Source organism: Lampetra planeri, chromosome 4 (genome assembly GCF_965212315.1).
Source record: "Lampetra planeri chromosome 4, kcLamPlan1.2.h2, whole genome shotgun sequence".
Classification (NCBI taxonomy): domain Eukaryota; kingdom Metazoa; phylum Chordata; class Hyperoartia; order Petromyzontiformes; family Petromyzontidae; genus Lampetra; species Lampetra planeri.
Genome location: NC_136110.1, coordinates 17,345,303 through 17,365,302, shown reverse-complemented (window position 1 = coordinate 17,365,302; position 20,000 = coordinate 17,345,303).

The following is a 20,000-nucleotide window of genomic DNA, read 5'->3' as shown; positions in this document are numbered from 1 at the left end:
TCCCAGCTCGATGGAATTCGGCGCGAGAGAAACGATGCCCCGTAACGCACATGAGAGCAATCCCGGCCAATTTCTCCCGTTTGATGGGGTCTATGTGTAAAAATTTTGACTTTTTTGAGTGCACGTGCAAATCTGCTGAAAAAGCCTGTGGAAGTTTCACGGCGTTCGTACGATATTTGGCGACGCAAAAATGAGCGATTTCCCAGCTCGATGGAATTCGGAGCGAGAGAAACGATGCCCCGTAACGCACATGAGAGCAATCCCGGCCAATTTCTCCCGTTTGATGGGGTCTATGTGTAAAAATTTTGACTTTTTTGAGTGCACGTGCAAATCTGCTGAAAAAGCCTGTGGAAGTTTCACGGCGTTCGTACGATATTTGGCGACGCAAAAATGAGCGATTTCCCAGCTCGAGAGAATTCGGCGCGAGAGAAACGATGCCCCGTAACGCACATGAGAGCAATCCCGGCCAATTTCTCCCGTTTGATGGGGTCTATGTGTACAAATTTTGACTTTTTTGAGTGCAGGTGCAAATCTGCTGAAAAAGCCTGTGGAAGTTTCACGGCGTTCGTACGATATTTGGCGACGCAAAAATGAGCGATTTCCCAGCTCGATGGAATTCGGCGCGAGAGAAACGATGCCCCGTAACGCACATGAGAGCAATCCGGGCCAATTTCTCCCGTTTGATGGGGTCTATGTGTAAAAATTTTGACTTTTTTGAGTGCAGGTGCAAATCTGCTGAAAAAGCCTGTGGAAGTTTCACGGCGTTCGTACGATATTTGGCGACGCAAAAATGAGCGATTTCCCAGCTCGAGAGAATTCGGCGCGAGAGAAACGATGCCCCGTAACGCACATGAGAGCAATCCGGGCCAATTTCTCCCGTTTGATGGGGTCTATGTGTAAAAATTTTGACTTTTTTGAGTGCAGGTGCAAATCTGCTGGAAAAGCCTGTGGAAGTTTCACGGCGTTCGTACGATATTTGGCGACGCAAAAATGAGCGATTTCCCAGCTCGATGGAATTCGGAGCGAGAGAAACGATGCCCCGTAACGCACATGAGAGCAATCCCGGCCAATTTCTCCCGTTTGATGGGGTCTATGTGTACAAATTTTGACTTTTTTGAGTGCACGTGCCAATCTGCTGGAAAAGCCTGTGGAAGTTTCACGGCGTTCGTACGATATTTGGCGACGCAAAAATGAGCGATTTCCCAGCTCGATGGAATTCGGCGCGACAGAAACGATGCCCCGTAACGCACATGAGAGCAATCCGGGCCAATTTCTCCCGTTTGATGGGGTCTATGTGTAAAAATTTTGACTTTTTTGAGTGCAGGTGCAAATCTGCTGAAAAAGCCTGTGGAAGTTTCACGGCGTTCGTACGATATTTGGCGACGCAAAAATGAGCGATTTCCCAGCTCGATGGAATTCGGCGCGACAGAAACGATGCCCCGTAACGCACATGAGAGCAATCCGGGCCAATTTCTCCCGTTTGATGGGGTCTATGTGTAAAAATTTTGACTTTTTTGAGTGCAGGTGCAAATCTGCTGAAAAAGCCTGTGGAAGTTTCACGGCGTTCGTACGATATTTGGCGACGCAAAAATGAGCGATTTCCCAGCTCGAGAGAATTCGGCGCGAGAGAAACGATGCCCCGTAACGCACATGAGAGCAATCCGGGCCAATTTCTCCCGTTTGATGGGGTCTATGTGTAAAAATTTTGACTTTTTTGAGTGCAGGTGCAAATCTGCTGAAAAAGCCTGTGGAAGTTTCACGGCGTTCGTACGATATTTGGCGACGCAAAAATGAGCGATTTCCCAGCTCGAGAGAATTCGGCGCGAGAGAAACGATGCCCCGTAACGCACATGAGAGCAATCCCGGCCAATTTCTCCCGTTTGATGGGGTCTATGTGTACAAATTTTGACTTTTTTGAGTGCACGTGCCAATCTGCTGGAAAAGCCTGTGGAAGTTTCACGGCGTTCGTACGATATTTGGCGACGCAAAAATGAGCGATTTCCCAGCTCGATGGAATTCGGCGCGACAGAAACGATGCCCCGTAACGCACATGAGAGCAATCCGGGCCAATTTCTCCCGTTTGATGGGGTCTATGTGTAAAAATTTTGACTTTTTTGAGTGCAGGTGCAAATCTGCTGAAAAAGCCTGTGGAAGTTTCACGGCGTTCGTACGATATTTGGCGACGCAAAAATGAGCGATTTACCAGCTCGAGAGAATTCGGCGCGAGAGAAACGATGCCCCGTAACGCACATGAGAGCAATCCGGGCCAATTTCTCCCGTTTGATGGGGTCTATGTGTAAAAATTTTGACTTTTTTGAGTGCAGGTGCAAATCTGCTGAAAAAGCCTGTGGAAGTTTCACGGCGTTCGTACGATATTTGGCGACGCAAAAATGAGCGATTTCCCAGCTCGAGAGAATTCGGCGCGAGAGAAACGATGCCCCGTAACGCACATGAGAGCAATCCGGGCCAATTTCTCCCGTTTGATGGGGTCTATGTGTAAAAATTTTGACTTTTTTGAGTGCAGGTGCAAATCTGCTGGAAAAGCCTGTGGAAGTTTCACGGCGTTCGTACGATATTTGGCGACGCAAAAATGAGCGATTTCCCAGCTCGATGGAATTCGGAGCGAGAGAAACGATGCCCCGTAACGCACATGAGAGCAATCCCGGCCAATTTCTCCCGTTTGATGGGGTCTATGTGTACAAATTTTGACTTTTTTGAGTGCACGTGCCAATCTGCTGGAAAAGCCTGTGGAAGTTTCACGGCGTTCGTACGATATTTGGCGACGCAAAAATGAGCGATTTCCCAGCTCGAGAGAATTCGGCGCGAGAGAAACGATGCCCCGTAACGCACATGAGAGCAATCCGGGCCAATTTCTCCCGTTTGATGGGGTCTATGTGTAAAAATTTTGACTTTTTTGAGTGCAGGTGCAAATCTGCTGAAAAAGCCTGTGGAAGTTTCACGGCGTTCGTACGATATTTGGCGACGCAAAAATGAGCGATTTCCCAGCTCGATGGAATTCGGCGCGAGAGAAACGATGCCCCGTAACGCACATGAGAGCAATCCGGGCCAATTTCTCCCGTTTGATGCGGTCTATGTGTAAAAATTTTGACTTTTTTGAGTGCAGGTGCAAATCTGCTGAAAAAGCCTGTGGAAGTTTCACGGCGTTCGTACGATATTTGGCGACGCAAAAATGAGCGATTTCCCAGCTCGAGAGAATTCGGCGCGAGAGAAACGATGCCCCGTAACGCACATGAGAGCAATCCGGGCCAATTTCTCCCGTTTGATGGGGTCTATGTGTAAAAATTTTGACTTTTTTGAGTGCAGGTGCAAATCTGCTGGAAAAGCCTGTGGAAGTTTCACGGCGTTCGTACGATATTTGGCGACGCAAAAATGAGCGATTTCCCAGCTCGATGGAATTCGGAGCGAGAGAAACGATGCCCCGTAACGCACATGAGAGCAATCCCGGCCAATTTCTCCCGTTTGATGGGGTCTATGTGTACAAATTTTGACTTTTTTGAGTGCACGTGCCAATCTGCTGGAAAAGCCTGTGGAAGTTTCACGGCGTTCGTACGATATTTGGCGACGCAAAAATGAGCGATTTCCCAGCTCGATGGAATTCGGCGCGACAGAAACGATGCCCCGTAACGCACATGAGAGCAATCCGGGCCAATTTCTCCCGTTTGATGGGGTCTATGTGTAAAAATTTTGACTTTTTTGAGTGCAGGTGCAAATCTGCTGAAAAAGCCTGTGGAAGTTTCACGGCGTTCGTACGATATTTGGCGACGCAAAAATGAGCGATTTCCCAGCTCGATGGAATTCGGCGCGACAGAAACGATGCCCCGTAACGCACATGAGAGCAATCCGGGCCAATTTCTCCCGTTTGATGGGGTCTATGTGTAAAAATTTTGACTTTTTTGAGTGCAGGTGCAAATCTGCTGAAAAAGCCTGTGGAAGTTTCACGGCGTTCGTACGATATTTGGCGACGCAAAAATGAGCGATTTCCCAGCTCGAGAGAATTCGGCGCGAGAGAAACGATGCCCCGTAACGCACATGAGAGCAATCCGGGCCAATTTCTCCCGTTTGATGGGGTCTATGTGTAAAAATTTTGACTTTTTTGAGTGCAGGTGCAAATCTGCTGAAAAAGCCTGTGGAAGTTTCACGGCGTTCGTACGATATTTGGCGACGCAAAAATGAGCGATTTCCCAGCTCGAGAGAATTCGGCGCGAGAGAAACGATGCCCCGTAACGCACATGAGAGCAATCCCGGCCAATTTCTCCCGTTTGATGGGGTCTATGTGTACAAATTTTGACTTTTTTGAGTGCACGTGCCAATCTGCTGGAAAAGCCTGTGGAAGTTTCACGGCGTTCGTACGATATTTGGCGACGCAAAAATGAGCGATTTCCCAGCTCGATGGAATTCGGCGCGACAGAAACGATGCCCCGTAACGCACATGAGAGCAATCCGGGCCAATTTCTCCCGTTTGATGGGGTCTATGTGTAAAAATTTTGACTTTTTTGAGTGCAGGTGCAAATCTGCTGAAAAAGCCTGTGGAAGTTTCACGGCGTTCGTACGATATTTGGCGACGCAAAAATGAGCGATTTCCCAGCTCGAGAGAATTCGGCGCGAGAGAAACGATGCCCCGTAACGCACATGAGAGCAATCCGGGCCAATTTCTCCCGTTTGATGGGGTCTATGTGTAAAAATTTTGACTTTTTTGAGTGCAGGTGCAAATCTGCTGAAAAAGCCTGTGGAAGTTTCACGGCGTTCGTACGATATTTGGCGACGCAAAAATGAGCGATTTCCCAGCTCGAGAGAATTCGGCGCGAGAGAAACGATGCCCCGTAACGCACATGAGAGCAATCCGGGCCAATTTCTCCCGTTTGATGGGGTCTATGTGTAAAAATTTTGACTTTTTTGAGTGCAGGTGCAAATCTGCTGGAAAAGCCTGTGGAAGTTTCACGGCGTTCGTACGATATTTGGCGACGCAAAAATGAGCGATTTCCCAGCTCGATGGAATTCGGAGCGAGAGAAACGATGCCCCGTAACGCACATGAGAGCAATCCCGGCCAATTTCTCCCGTTTGATGGGGTCTATGTGTACAAATTTTGACTTTTTTGAGTGCACGTGCCAATCTGCTGGAAAAGCCTGTGGAAGTTTCACGGCGTTCGTACGATATTTGGCGACGCAAAAATGAGCGATTTCCCAGCTCGAGAGAATTCGGCGCGAGAGAAACGATGCCCCGTAACGCACATGAGAGCAATCCGGGCCAATTTCTCCCGTTTGATGGGGTCTATGTGTAAAAATTTTGACTTTTTTGAGTGCAGGTGCAAATCTGCTGAAAAAGCCTGTGGAAGTTTCACGGCGTTCGTACGATATTTGGCGACGCAAAAATGAGCGATTTCCCAGCTCGATGGAATTCGGCGCGAGAGAAACGATGCCCCGTAACGCACATGAGAGCAATCCGGGCCAATTTCTCCCGTTTGATGGGGTCTATGTGTAAAAATTTTGACTTTTTTGAGTGCAGGTGCAAATCTGCTGAAAAAGCCTGTGGAAGTTTCACGGCGTTCGTACGATATTTGGCGACGCAAAAATGAGCGATTTCCCAGCTCGAGAGAATTCGGCGCGAGAGAAACGATGCCCCGTAACGCACATGAGAGCAATCCGGGCCAATTTCTCCCGTTTGATGGGGTCTATGTGTAAAAATTTTGACTTTTTTGAGTGCAGGTGCAAATCTGCTGGAAAAGCCTGTGGAAGTTTCACGGCGTTCGTACGATATTTGGCGACGCAAAAATGAGCGATATCCCAGCTCGATGGAATTCGGCGCGACAGAAACGATGCCCCGTAACGCACATGAGAGCAATCCCGGCCAATTTCTCCCGTTTGATGGGGTCTATGTGTAAAAATTTTGACTTTTTTGAGTGCACGTGCAAATCTGCTGAAAAAGCCTGTGGAAGTTTCACGGCGTTCGTACGATATTTGGCGACGCAAAAATGAGCGATTTCCCAGCTCGATGGAATTCGGAGCGAGAGAAACGATGCCCCGTAACGCACATGAGAGCAATCCCGGCCAATTTCTCCCGTTTGATGGGGTCTATGTGTAAAAATTTTGACTTTTTTGAGTGCACGTGCAAATCTGCTGAAAAAGCCTGTGGAAGTTTCACGGCGTTCGTACGATATTTGGCGACGCAAAAATGAGCGATTTCCCAGCTCGAGAGAATTCGGCGCGAGAGAAACGATGCCCCGTAACGCACATGAGAGCAATCCGGGCCAATTTCTCCCGTTTGATGGGGTCTATGTGTAAAAATTTTGACTTTTTTGAGTGCAGGTGCAAATCTGCTGAAAAAGCCTGTGGAAGTTTCACGGCGTTCGTACGATATTTGGCGACGCAAAAATGAGCGATTTCCCAGCTCGAGAGAATTCGGCGCGAGAGAAACGATGCCCCGTAACGCACATGAGAGCAATCCGGGCCAATTTCTCCCGTTTGATGGGGTCTATGTGTAAAAATTTTGACTTTTTTGAGTGCAGGTGCAAATCTGCTGAAAAAGCCTGTGGAAGTTTCACGGCGTTCGTACGATATTTGGCGACGCAAAAATGAGCGATTTCCCAGCTCGAGAGAATTCGGCGCGAGAGAAACGATGCCCCGTAACGCACATGAGAGCAATCCGGGCCAATTTCTCCCGTTTGATGGGGTCTATGTGTAAAAATTTTGACTTTTTTGAGTGCAGGTGCAAATCTGCTGAAAAAGCCTGTGGAAGTTTCACGGCGTTCGTACGATATTTGGCGACGCAAAAATGAGCGATTTCCCAGCTCGAGAGAATTCGGCGCGAGAGAAACGATGCCCCGTAACGCACATGAGAGCAATCCGGGCCAATTTCTCCCGTTTGATGGGGTCTATGTGTAAAAATTTTGACTTTTTTGAGTGCAGGTGCAAATCTGCTGAAAAAGCCTGTGGAAGTTTCACGGCGTTCGTACGATATTTGGCGACGCAAAAATGAGCGATTTCCCAGCTCGAGAGAATTCGGCGCGAGAGAAACGATGCCCCGTAACGCACATGAGAGCAATCCGGGCCAATTTCTCCCGTTTGATGGGGTCTATGTGTAAAAATTTTGACTTTTTTGAGTGCAGGTGCAAATCTGCTGAAAAAGCCTGTGGAAGTTTCACGGCGTTCGTACGATATTTGGCGACGCAAAAATGAGCGATTTCCCAGCTCGAGAGAATTCGGCGCGAGAGAAACGATGCCCCGTAACGCACATGAGAGCAATCCGGGCCAATTTCTCCCGTTTGATGGGGTCTATGTGTAAAAATTTTGACTTTTTTGAGTGCAGGTGCAAATCTGCTGAAAAAGCCTGTGGAAGTTTCACGGCGTTCGTACGATATTTGGCGACGCAAAAATGAGCGATTTCCCAGCTCGATGGAATTCGGAGCGAGAGAAACGATGCCCCGTAACGCACATGAGAGCAATCCCGGCCAATTTCTCCCGTTTGATGGGGTCTATGTGTACAAATTTTGACTTTTTTGAGTGCACGTGCCAATCTGCTGGAAAAGCCTGTGGAAGTTTCACGGCGTTCGTACGATATTTGGCGACGCAAAAATGAGCGATTTCCCAGCTCGATGGAATTCGGCGCGACAGAAACGATGCCCCGTAACGCACATGAGAGCAATCCGGGCCAATTTCTCCCGTTTGATGGGGTCTATGTGTAAAAATTTTGACTTTTTTGAGTGCAGGTGCAAATCTGCTGAAAAAGCCTGTGGAAGTTTCACGGCGTTCGTACGATATTTGGCGACGCAAAAATGAGCGATTTCCCAGCTCGAGAGAATTCGGCGCGAGAGAAACGATGCCCCGTAACGCACATGAGAGCAATCCGGGCCAATTTCTCCCGTTTGATGGGGTCTATGTGTAAAAATTTTGACTTTTTTGAGTGCAGGTGCAAATCTGCTGGAAAAGCCTGTGGAAGTTTCACGGCGTTCGTACGATATTTGGCGACGCAAAAATGAGCGATTTCCCAGCTCGATGGAATTCGGCGCGAGAGAAACGATGCCCCGTAACGCACATGAGAGCAATCCGGGCCAATTTCTCCCGTTTGATGGGGTCTATGTGTAAAAATTTTGACTTTTTTGAGTGCAGGTGCAAATCTGCTGGAAAAGCCTGTGGAAGTTTCACGGCGTTCGTACGATATTTGGCGACGCAAAAATGAGCGATTTCCCAGCTCGATGGAATTCGGCGCGAGAGAAACGATGCCCCGTAACGCACATGAGAGCAATCCGGGCCAATTTCTCCCGTTTGATGGGGTCTATGTGTAAAAATTTTGACTTTTTTGAGTGCAGGTGCAAATCTGCTGAAAAAGCCTGTGGAAGTTTCACGGCGTTCGTACGATATTTGGCGACGCAAAAATGAGCGATTTCCCAGCTCGAGAGAATTCGGCGCGAGAGAAACGATGCCCCGTAACGCACATGAGAGCAATCCCGGCCAATTTCTCCCGTTTGATGGGGTCTATGTGTACAAATTTTGACTTTTTTGAGTGCACGTGCCAATCTGCTGGAAAAGCCTGTGGAAGTTTCACGGCGTTCGTACGATATTTGGCGACGCAAAAATGAGCGATTTCCCAGCTCGATGGAATTCGGCGCGACAGAAACGATGCCCCGTAACGCACATGAGAGCAATCCGGGCCAATTTCTCCCGTTTGATGGGGTCTATGTGTAAAAATTTTGACTTTTTTGAGTGCAGGTGCAAATCTGCTGAAAAAGCCTGTGGAAGTTTCACGGCGTTCGTACGATATTTGGCGACGCAAAAATGAGCGATTTCCCAGCTCGAGAGAATTCGGCGCGAGAGAAACGATGCCCCGTAACGCACATGAGAGCAATCCGGGCCAATTTCTCCCGTTTGATGGGGTCTATGTGTAAAAATTTTGACTTTTTTGAGTGCAGGTGCAAATCTGCTGAAAAAGCCTGTGGAAGTTTCACGGCGTTCGTACGATATTTGGCGACGCAAAAATGAGCGATTTCCCAGCTCGAGAGAATTCGGCGCGAGAGAAACGATGCCCCGTAACGCACATGAGAGCAATCCGGGCCAATTTCTCCCGTTTGATGGGGTCTATGTGTAAAAATTTTGACTTTTTTGAGTGCAGGTGCAAATCTGCTGGAAAAGCCTGTGGAAGTTTCACGGCGTTCGTACGATATTTGGCGACGCAAAAATGAGCGATTTCCCAGCTCGATGGAATTCGGAGCGAGAGAAACGATGCCCCGTAACGCACATGAGAGCAATCCCGGCCAATTTCTCCCGTTTGATGGGGTCTATGTGTACAAATTTTGACTTTTTTGAGTGCACGTGCCAATCTGCTGGAAAAGCCTGTGGAAGTTTCACGGCGTTCGTACGATATTTGGCGACGCAAAAATGAGCGATTTCCCAGCTCGAGAGAATTCGGCGCGAGAGAAACGATGCCCCGTAACGCACATGAGAGCAATCCGGGCCAATTTCTCCCGTTTGATGGGGTCTATGTGTAAAAATTTTGACTTTTTTGAGTGCAGGTGCAAATCTGCTGAAAAAGCCTGTGGAAGTTTCACGGCGTTCGTACGATATTTGGCGACGCAAAAATGAGCGATTTCCCAGCTCGATGGAATTCGGCGCGAGAGAAACGATGCCCCGTAACGCACATGAGAGCAATCCGGGCCAATTTCTCCCGTTTGATGGGGTCTATGTGTAAAAATTTTGACTTTTTTGAGTGCAGGTGCAAATCTGCTGAAAAAGCCTGTGGAAGTTTCACGGCGTTCGTACGATATTTGGCGACGCAAAAATGAGCGATTTCCCAGCTCGAGAGAATTCGGCGCGAGAGAAACGATGCCCCGTAACGCACATGAGAGCAATCCGGGCCAATTTCTCCCGTTTGATGGGGTCTATGTGTAAAAATTTTGACTTTTTTGAGTGCAGGTGCAAATCTGCTGGAAAAGCCTGTGGAAGTTTCACGGCGTTCGTACGATATTTGGCGACGCAAAAATGAGCGATTTCCCAGCTCGATGGAATTCGGCGCGAGAGAAACGATGCCCCGTAACGCACATGAGAGCAATCCCGGCCAATTTCTCCCGTTTGATAGGGTCTATGTGTAAAAATTTTGACTTTTTTGAGTGCACGTGCAAATCTGCTGAAAAAGCCTGTGGAAGTTTCACGGCGTTCGTACGATATTTGGCGACGCAAAAATGAGCGATTTCCCAGCTCGATGGAATTCGGAGCGAGAGAAACGATGCCCCGTAACGCACATGAGAGCAATCCCGGCCAATTTCTCCCGTTTGATGGGGTCTATGTGTAAAAATTTTGACTTTTTTGAGTGCACGTGCAAATCTGCTGAAAAAGCCTGTGGAAGTTTCACGGCGTTCGTACGATATTTGGCGACGCAAAAATGAGCGATTTCCCAGCTCGAGAGAATTCGGCGCGAGAGAAACGATGCCCCGTAACGCACATGAGAGCAATCCGGGCCAATTTCTCCCGTTTGATGGGGTCTATGTGTAAAAATTTTGACTTTTTTGAGTGCAGGTGCAAATCTGCTGAAAAAGCCTGTGGAAGTTTCACGGCGTTCGTACGATATTTGGCGACGCAAAAATGAGCGATTTCCCAGCTCGAGAGAATTCGGCGCGAGAGAAACGATGCCCCGTAACGCACATGAGAGCAATCCGGGCCAATTTCTCCCGTTTGATGGGGTCTATGTGTAAAAATTTTGACTTTTTTGAGTGCAGGTGCAAATCTGCTGAAAAAGCCTGTGGAAGTTTCACGGCGTTCGTACGATATTTGGCGACGCAAAAATGAGCGATTTCCCAGCTCGAGAGAATTCGGCGCGAGAGAAACGATGCCCCGTAACGCACATGAGAGCAATCCGGGCCAATTTCTCCCGTTTGATGGGGTCTATGTGTACAAATTTTGACTTTTTTGAGTGCAGGTGCAAATCTGCTGAAAAAGCCTGTGGAAGTTTCACGGCGTTCGTACGATATTTGGCGACGCAAAAATGAGCGATTTCCCAGCTCGAGAGAATTCGGCGCGAGAGAAACGATGCCCCGTAACGCACATGAGAGCAATCCGGGCCAATTTCTCCCGTTTGATGGGGTCTATGTGTAAAAATTTTGACTTTTTTGAGTGCAGGTGCAAATCTGCTGAAAAAGCCTGTGGAAGTTTCACGGCGTTCGTACGATATTTGGCGACGCAAAAATGAGCGATTTCCCAGCTCGATGGAATTCGGCGCGACAGAAACGATGCCCCGTAACGCACATGAGAGCAATCCGGGCCAATTTCTCCCGTTTGATGGGGTCTATGTGTAAAAATTTTGACTTTTTTGAGTGCAGGTGCAAATCTGCTGAAAAAGCCTGTGGAAGTTTCACGGCGTTCGTACGATATTTGGCGACGCAAAAATGAGCGATTTCCCAGCTCGATGGAATTCGGCGCGACAGAAACGATGCCCCGTAACGCACATGAGAGCAATCCGGGCCAATTTCTCCCGTTTGATGGGGTCTATGTGTAAAAATTTTGACTTTTTTGAGTGCAGGTGCAAATCTGCTGAAAAAGCCTGTGGAAGTTTCACGGCGTTCGTACGATATTTGGCGACGCAAAAATGAGCGATTTCCCAGCTCGAGAGAATTCGGCGCGAGAGAAACGATGCCCCGTAACGCACATGAGAGCAATCCGGGCCAATTTCTCCCGTTTGATGGGGTCTATGTGTAAAAATTTTGACTTTTTTGAGTGCAGGTGCAAATCTGCTGGAAAAGCCTGTGGAAGTTTCACGGCGTTCGTACGATATTTGGCGACGCAAAAATGAGCGATTTCCCAGCTCGATGGAATTCGGCGCGAGAGAAACGATGCCCCGTAACGCACATGAGAGCAATCCCGGCCAATTTCTCCCGTTTGATGGGGTCTATGTGTAAAAATTTTGACTTTTTTGAGTGCACGTGCAAATCTGCTGAAAAAGACTGTGGAAGTTTCACGGCGTTCGTACGATATTTGGCGACGCAAAAATGAGCGATTTCCCAGCTCGATGGAATTCGGCGCGACAGAAACGATGCCCCGTAACGCACATGAGAGCAATCCGGGCCAATTTCTCCCGTTTGATGGGGTCTATGTGTAAAAATTTTGACTTTTTTGAGTGCAGGTGCAAATCTGCTGAAAAAGCCTGTGGAAGTTTCACGGCGTTCGTACGATATTTGGCGACGCAAAAATGAGCGATTTCCCAGCTCGAGAGAATTCGGCGCGAGAGAAACGATGCCCCGTAACGCACATGAGAGCAATCCGGGCCAATTTCTCCCGTTTGATGGGGTCTATGTGTAAAAATTTTGACTTTTTTGAGTGCAGGTGCAAATCTGCTGAAAAAGCCTGTGGAAGTTTCACGGCGTTCGTACGATATTTGGCGACGCAAAAATGAGCGATTTCCCAGCTCGAGAGAATTCGGCGCGAGAGAAACGATGCCCCGTAACGCACATGAGAGCAATCCCGGCCAATTTCTCCCGTTTGATGGGGTCTATGTGTACAAATTTTGACTTTTTTGAGTGCACGTGCCAATCTGCTGGAAAAGCCTGTGGAAGTTTCACGGCGTTCGTACGATATTTGGCGACGCAAAAATGAGCGATTTCCCAGCTCGATGGAATTCGGCGCGACAGAAACGATGCCCCGTAACGCACATGAGAGCAATCCGGGCCAATTTCTCCCGTTTGATGGGGTCTATGTGTAAAAATTTTGACTTTTTTGAGTGCAGGTGCAAATCTGCTGAAAAAGCCTGTGGAAGTTTCACGGCGTTCGTACGATATTTGGCGACGCAAAAATGAGCGATTTCCCAGCTCGAGAGAATTCGGCGCGAGAGAAACGATGCCCCGTAACGCACATGAGAGCAATCCGGGCCAATTTCTCCCGTTTGATGGGGTCTATGTGTAAAAATTTTGACTTTTTTGAGTGCAGGTGCAAATCTGCTGAAAAAGCCTGTGGAAGTTTCACGGCGTTCGTACGATATTTGGCGACGCAAAAATGAGCGATTTCCCAGCTCGATGGAATTCGGCGCGACAGAAACGATGCCCCGTAACGCACATGAGAGCAATCCGGGCCAATTTCTCCCGTTTGATGGGGTCTATGTGTAAAAATTTTGACTTTTTTGAGTGCAGGTGCAAATCTGCTGAAAAAGCCTGTGGAAGTTTCACGGCGTTCGTACGATATTTGGCGACGCAAAAATGAGCGATTTCCCAGCTCGATGGAATTCGGCGCGACAGAAACGATGCCCCGTAACGCACATGAGAGCAATCCGGGCCAATTTCTCCCGTTTGATGGGGTCTATGTGTAAAAATTTTGACTTTTTTGAGTGCAGGTGCAAATCTGCTGGAAAAGCCTGTGGAAGTTTCACGGCGTTCGTACGATATTTGGCGACGCAAAAATGAGCGATTTCCCAGCTCGAGAGAATTCGGCGCGAGAGAAACGATGCCCCGTAACGCACATGAGAGCAATCCGGGCCAATTTCTCCCGTTTGATGGGGTCTATGTGTAAAAATTTTGACTTTTTTGAGTGCAGGTGCAAATCTGCTGGAAAAGCCTGTGGAAGTTTCACGGCGTTCGTACGATATTTGGCGACGCAAAAATGAGCGATTTCCCAGCTCGATGGAATTCGGCGCGAGAGAAACGATGCCCCGTAACGCACATGAGAGCAATCCCGGCCAATTTCTCCCGTTTGATGGGGTCTATGTGTAAAAATTTTGACTTTTTTGAGTGCACGTGCAAATCTGCTGAAAAAGACTGTGGAAGTTTCACGGCGTTCGTACGATATTTGGCGACGCAAAAATGAGCGATTTCCCAGCTCGATGGAATTCGGCGCGACAGAAACGATGCCCCGTAACGCACATGAGAGCAATCCGGGCCAATTTCTCCCGTTTGATGGGGTCTATGTGTAAAAATTTTGACTTTTTTGAGTGCAGGTGCAAATCTGCTGAAAAAGCCTGTGGAAGTTTCACGGCGTTCGTACGATATTTGGCGACGCAAAAATGAGCGATTTCCCAGCTCGAGAGAATTCGGCGCGAGAGAAACGATGCCCCGTAACGCACATGAGAGCAATCCGGGCCAATTTCTCCCGTTTGATGGGGTCTATGTGTAAAAATTTTGACTTTTTTGAGTGCAGGTGCAAATCTGCTGAAAAAGCCTGTGGAAGTTTCACGGCGTTCGTACGATATTTGGCGACGCAAAAATGAGCGATTTCCCAGCTCGAGAGAATTCGGCGCGAGAGAAACGATGCCCCGTAACGCACATGAGAGCAATCCCGGCCAATTTCTCCCGTTTGATGGGGTCTATGTGTACAAATTTTGACTTTTTTGAGTGCACGTGCCAATCTGCTGGAAAAGCCTGTGGAAGTTTCACGGCGTTCGTACGATATTTGGCGACGCAAAAATGAGCGATTTCCCAGCTCGATGGAATTCGGCGCGACAGAAACGATGCCCCGTAACGCACATGAGAGCAATCCGGGCCAATTTCTCCCGTTTGATGGGGTCTATGTGTAAAAATTTTGACTTTTTTGAGTGCAGGTGCAAATCTGCTGAAAAAGCCTGTGGAAGTTTCACGGCGTTCGTACGATATTTGGCGACGCAAAAATGAGCGATTTCCCAGCTCGAGAGAATTCGGCGCGAGAGAAACGATGCCCCGTAACGCACATGAGAGCAATCCGGGCCAATTTCTCCCGTTTGATGGGGTCTATGTGTAAAAATTTTGACTTTTTTGAGTGCAGGTGCAAATCTGCTGGAAAAGCCTGTGGAAGTTTCACGGCGTTCGTACGATATTTGGCGACGCAAAAATGAGCGATTTCCCAGCTCGATGGAATTCGGCGCGAGAGAAACGATGCCCCGTAACGCACATGAGAGCAATCCCGGCCAATTTCTCCCGTTTGATGGGGTCTATGTGTAAAAATTTTGACTTTTTTGAGTGCACGTGCAAATCTGCTGAAAAAGCCTGTGGAAGTTTCACGGCGTTCGTACGATATTTGGCGACGCAAAAATGAGCGATTTCCCAGCTCGATGGAATTCGGAGCGAGAGAAACGATGCCCCGTAACGCACATGAGAGCAATCCCGGCCAATTTCTCCCGTTTGATGGGGTCTATGTGTAAAAATTTTGACTTTTTTGAGTGCACGTGCAAATCTGCTGAAAAAGCCTGTGGAAGTTTCACGGCGTTCGTACGATATTTGGCGACGCAAAAATGAGCGATTTCCCAGCTCGAGAGAATTCGGCGCGAGAGAAACGATGCCCCGTAACGCACATGAGAGCAATCCGGGCCAATTTCTCCCGTTTGATGGGGTCTATGTGTAAAAATTTTGACTTTTTTGAGTGCAGGTGCAAATCTGCTGAAAAAGCCTGTGGAAGTTTCACGGCGTTCGTACGATATTTGGCGACGCAAAAATGAGCGATTTCCCAGCTCGATGGAATTCGGCGCGAGAGAAACGATGCCCCGTAACGCACATGAGAGCAATCCGGGCCAATTTCTCCCGTTTGATGGGGTCTATGTGTAAAAATTTTGACTTTTTTGAGTGCAGGTGCAAATCTGCTGAAAAAGCCTGTGGAAGTTTCACGGCGTTCGTACGATATTTGGCGACGCAAAAATGAGCGATTTCCCAGCTCGAGAGAATTCGGCGCGAGAGAAACGATGCCCCGTAACGCACATGAGAGCAATCCGGGCCAATTTCTCCCGTTTGATGGGGTCTATGTGTAAAAATTTTGACTTTTTTGAGTGCAGGTGCAAATCTGCTGGAAAAGCCTGTGGAAGTTTCACGGCGTTCGTACGATATTTGGCGACGCAAAAATGAGCGATTTCCCAGCTCGATGGAATTCGGAGCGAGAGAAACGATGCCCCGTAACGCACATGAGAGCAATCCCGGCCAATTTCTCCCGTTTGATGGGGTCTATGTGTACAAATTTTGACTTTTTTGAGTGCACGTGCCAATCTGCTGGAAAAGCCTGTGGAAGTTTCACGGCGTTCGTACGATATTTGGCGACGCAAAAATGAGCGATTTCCCAGCTCGATGGAATTCGGCGCGACAGAAACGATGCCCCGTAACGCACATGAGAGCAATCCGGGCCAATTTCTCCCGTTTGATGGGGTCTATGTGTAAAAATTTTGACTTTTTTGAGTGCAGGTGCAAATCTGCTGAAAAAGCCTGTGGAAGTTTCACGGCGTTCGTACGATATTTGGCGACGCAAAAATGAGCGATTTCCCAGCTCGATGGAATTCGGCGCGACAGAAACGATGCCCCGTAACGCACATGAGAGCAATCCGGGCCAATTTCTCCCGTTTGATGGGGTCTATGTGTAAAAATTTTGACTTTTTTGAGTGCAGGTGCAAATCTGCTGAAAAAGCCTGTGGAAGTTTCACGGCGTTCGTACGATATTTGGCGACGCAAAAATGAGCGATTTCCCAGCTCGAGAGAATTCGGCGCGAGAGAAACGATGCCCCGTAACGCACATGAGAGCAATCCGGGCCAATTTCTCCCGTTTGATGGGGTCTATGTGTAAAAATTTTGACTTTTTTGAGTGCAGGTGCAAATCTGCTGAAAAAGCCTGTGGAAGTTTCACGGCGTTCGTACGATATTTGGCGACGCAAAAATGAGCGATTTCCCAGCTCGAGAGAATTCGGCGCGAGAGAAACGATGCCCCGTAACGCACATGAGAGCAATCCCGGCCAATTTCTCCCGTTTGATGGGGTCTATGTGTACAAATTTTGACTTTTTTGAGTGCACGTGCCAATCTGCTGGAAAAGCCTGTGGAAGTTTCACGGCGTTCGTACGATATTTGGCGACGCAAAAATGAGCGATTTCCCAGCTCGATGGAATTCGGCGCGACAGAAACGATGCCCCGTAACGCACATGAGAGCAATCCGGGCCAATTTCTCCCGTTTGATGGGGTCTATGTGTAAAAATTTTGACTTTTTTGAGTGCAGGTGCAAATCTGCTGAAAAAGCCTGTGGAAGTTTCACGGCGTTCGTACGATATTTGGCGACGCAAAAATGAGCGATTTACCAGCTCGAGAGAATTCGGCGCGAGAGAAACGATGCCCCGTAACGCACATGAGAGCAATCCGGGCCAATTTCTCCCGTTTGATGGGGTCTATGTGTAAAAATTTTGACTTTTTTGAGTGCAGGTGCAAATCTGCTGAAAAAGCCTGTGGAAGTTTCACGGCGTTCGTACGATATTTGGCGACGCAAAAATGAGCGATTTCCCAGCTCGAGAGAATTCGGCGCGAGAGAAACGATGCCCCGTAACGCACATGAGAGCAATCCGGGCCAATTTCTCCCGTTTGATGGGGTCTATGTGTAAAAATTTTGACTTTTTTGAGTGCAGGTGCAAATCTGCTGGAAAAGCCTGTGGAAGTTTCACGGCGTTCGTACGATATTTGGCGACGCAAAAATGAGCGATTTCCCAGCTCGATGGAATTCGGAGCGAGAGAAACGATGCCCCGTAACGCACATGAGAGCAATCCCGGCCAATTTCTCCCGTTTGATGGGGTCTATGTGTACAAATTTTGACTTTTTTGAGTGCACGTGCCAATCTGCTGGAAAAGCCTGTGGAAGTTTCACGGCGTTCGTACGATATTTGGCGACGCAAAAATGAGCGATTTCCCAGCTCGAGAGAATTCGGCGCGAGAGAAACGATGCCCCGTAACGCACATGAGAGCAATCCGGGCCAATTTCTCCCGTTTGATGGGGTCTATGTGTAAAAATTTTGACTTTTTTGAGTGCAGGTGCAAATCTGCTGAAAAAGCCTGTGGAAGTTTCACGGCGTTCGTACGATATTTGGCGACGCAAAAATGAGCGATTTCCCAGCTCGATGGAATTCGGCGCGAGAGAAACGATGCCCCGTAACGCACATGAGAGCAATCCGGGCCAATTTCTCCCGTTTGATGGGGTCTATGTGTAAAAATTTTGACTTTTTTGAGTGCAGGTGCAAATCTGCTGAAAAAGCCTGTGGAAGTTTCACGGCGTTCGTACGATATTTGGCGACGCAAAAATGAGCGATTTCCCAGCTCGAGAGAATTCGGCGCGAGAGAAACGATGCCCCGTAACGCACATGAGAGCAATCCGGGCCAATTTCTCCCGTTTGATGGGGTCTATGTGTAAAAATTTTGACTTTTTTGAGTGCAGGTGCAAATCTGCTGGAAAAGCCTGTGGAAGTTTCACGGCGTTCGTACGATATTTGGCGACGCAAAAATGAGCGATTTCCCAGCTCGATGGAATTCGGCGCGAGAGAAACGATGCCCCGTAACGCACATGAGAGCAATCCCGGCCAATTTCTCCCGTTTGATGGGGTCTATGTGTAAAAATTTTGACTTTTTTGAGTGCACGTGCAAATCTGCTGAAAAAGCCTGTGGAAGTTTCACGGCGTTCGTACGATATTTGGCGACGCAAAAATGAGCGATTTCCCAGCTCGATGGAATTCGGAGCGAGAGAAACGATGCCCCGTAACGCACATGAGAGCAATCCCGGCCAATTTCTCCCGTTTGATGGGGTCTATGTGTAAAAATTTTGACTTTTTTGAGTGCACGTGCAAATCTGCTGAAAAAGCCTGTGGAAGTTTCACGGCGTTCGTACGATATTTGGCGACGCAAAAATGAGCGATTTCCCAGCTCGATGGAATTCGGCGCGAGAGAAACGATGCCCCGCAACGCACATGAGAGCAATCCCGGCCAATTTCTCCCGTTTGATGGGGTCTATGTGTACAAATTTTGACTTTTTTGAGTGCACGTGCCAATCTGCTGGAAAAGCCTGTGGAAGTTTCATCCGACGAAAAAAGCACGTTCTCGAGAAAGCAGGAGAGCTAAGTCATTCACAAATTAGCTGGATTTGGCTTGTGGTTCGTTTCCCAAGTAACAGAGCGGCATCAACCTTTAAGTGCACGCCAGTACATCCCCGTGGGATACAGGGGGTCTCGGCGGACTTTGCTCGGGGGAAAAACGTCGAGGTGAGCCGCCTGGCCATGCTGTTCATGGGTCTCTCCTTTTTAAGTTTCGCCTGCCAATTTATTTTCTCTAGCGGTTTTATACACTAACACTCGATGTTTTGGGAAAGGAATACAATTGTTCAAAAAACGTCTTCGCAATTCATGTCGTTAGATTGCTAATGAAAATTCGTAAAAAAACGTACACGCCATACATGTTCTTTGCTTCCCTCTCGATACAAGTGAAGGGGAAAAACAGCCTTAACGGTTGCTAAAAAAATCGCCCTTTACATATACATGGGTCGTCTTCCCCTCTCGACAACGGAGACAAGTAACCCACGCCAGGCACTGTCAGTAACTGCCATAGATCTGCTTTAAAATGCCCATTCGTCTTGCGTCGCTCACGTTCCCGGAGCTTTGGGTAATGTCTGAGGCCTATCCCCGCTAATTTCTACCGTTTGTCGGTAGCTGTCTGTAAAAATATAGCATACACCAAAACGAGAAAATATTTCCATCGCACCTGCACAAGTGTATGGACAATGGCAATCTTCATGCGATGCATAAGTGGTGTGTGTCAGCAGGTTTTGTTTCCCAAGTTTTCCGTGAATGAGCGAGTATCTTGAGCTGTGTGACTCAGCCCGAGGGAGCCTCTTCTCCTCCAGAGTGTGTGGGGAAGGCTGTCCCCTTGGGTTGGTGCTGCACGGGTTCGCTGCGCTGTTTGGTCTTGTGCCAAGGAAGGCTGCCAACTGTGCAAGAATTTTAGGGTTGGTTTCAATTGCCGTTGCCGGTCCATAGAGTAGCGAGCATTGTAAGGCCGCTCTAGAGGTTTGCAGGCATGTGGGGTCGACCCCTGCTCCTTCCCTCCCCACCCCACGTAGGGTGTGTGTGGTGCGCTTACAGCTGCCTCAAAGTGGCTGGCCTTGTGGGAAGCCCTGTGTTTTGTGAGCTTTCAGCACCGTCAGGTTGCCAAACGGGGGGAGCATACACGACAAAGCGAGGCCCCTCCTTGTGGTGGTTTGTGTTGTGTGAAGTCCGTGCCAAAAGGGTGTGTTTACATGGTGTGCGTGGGGGTCCTGTCCGTCC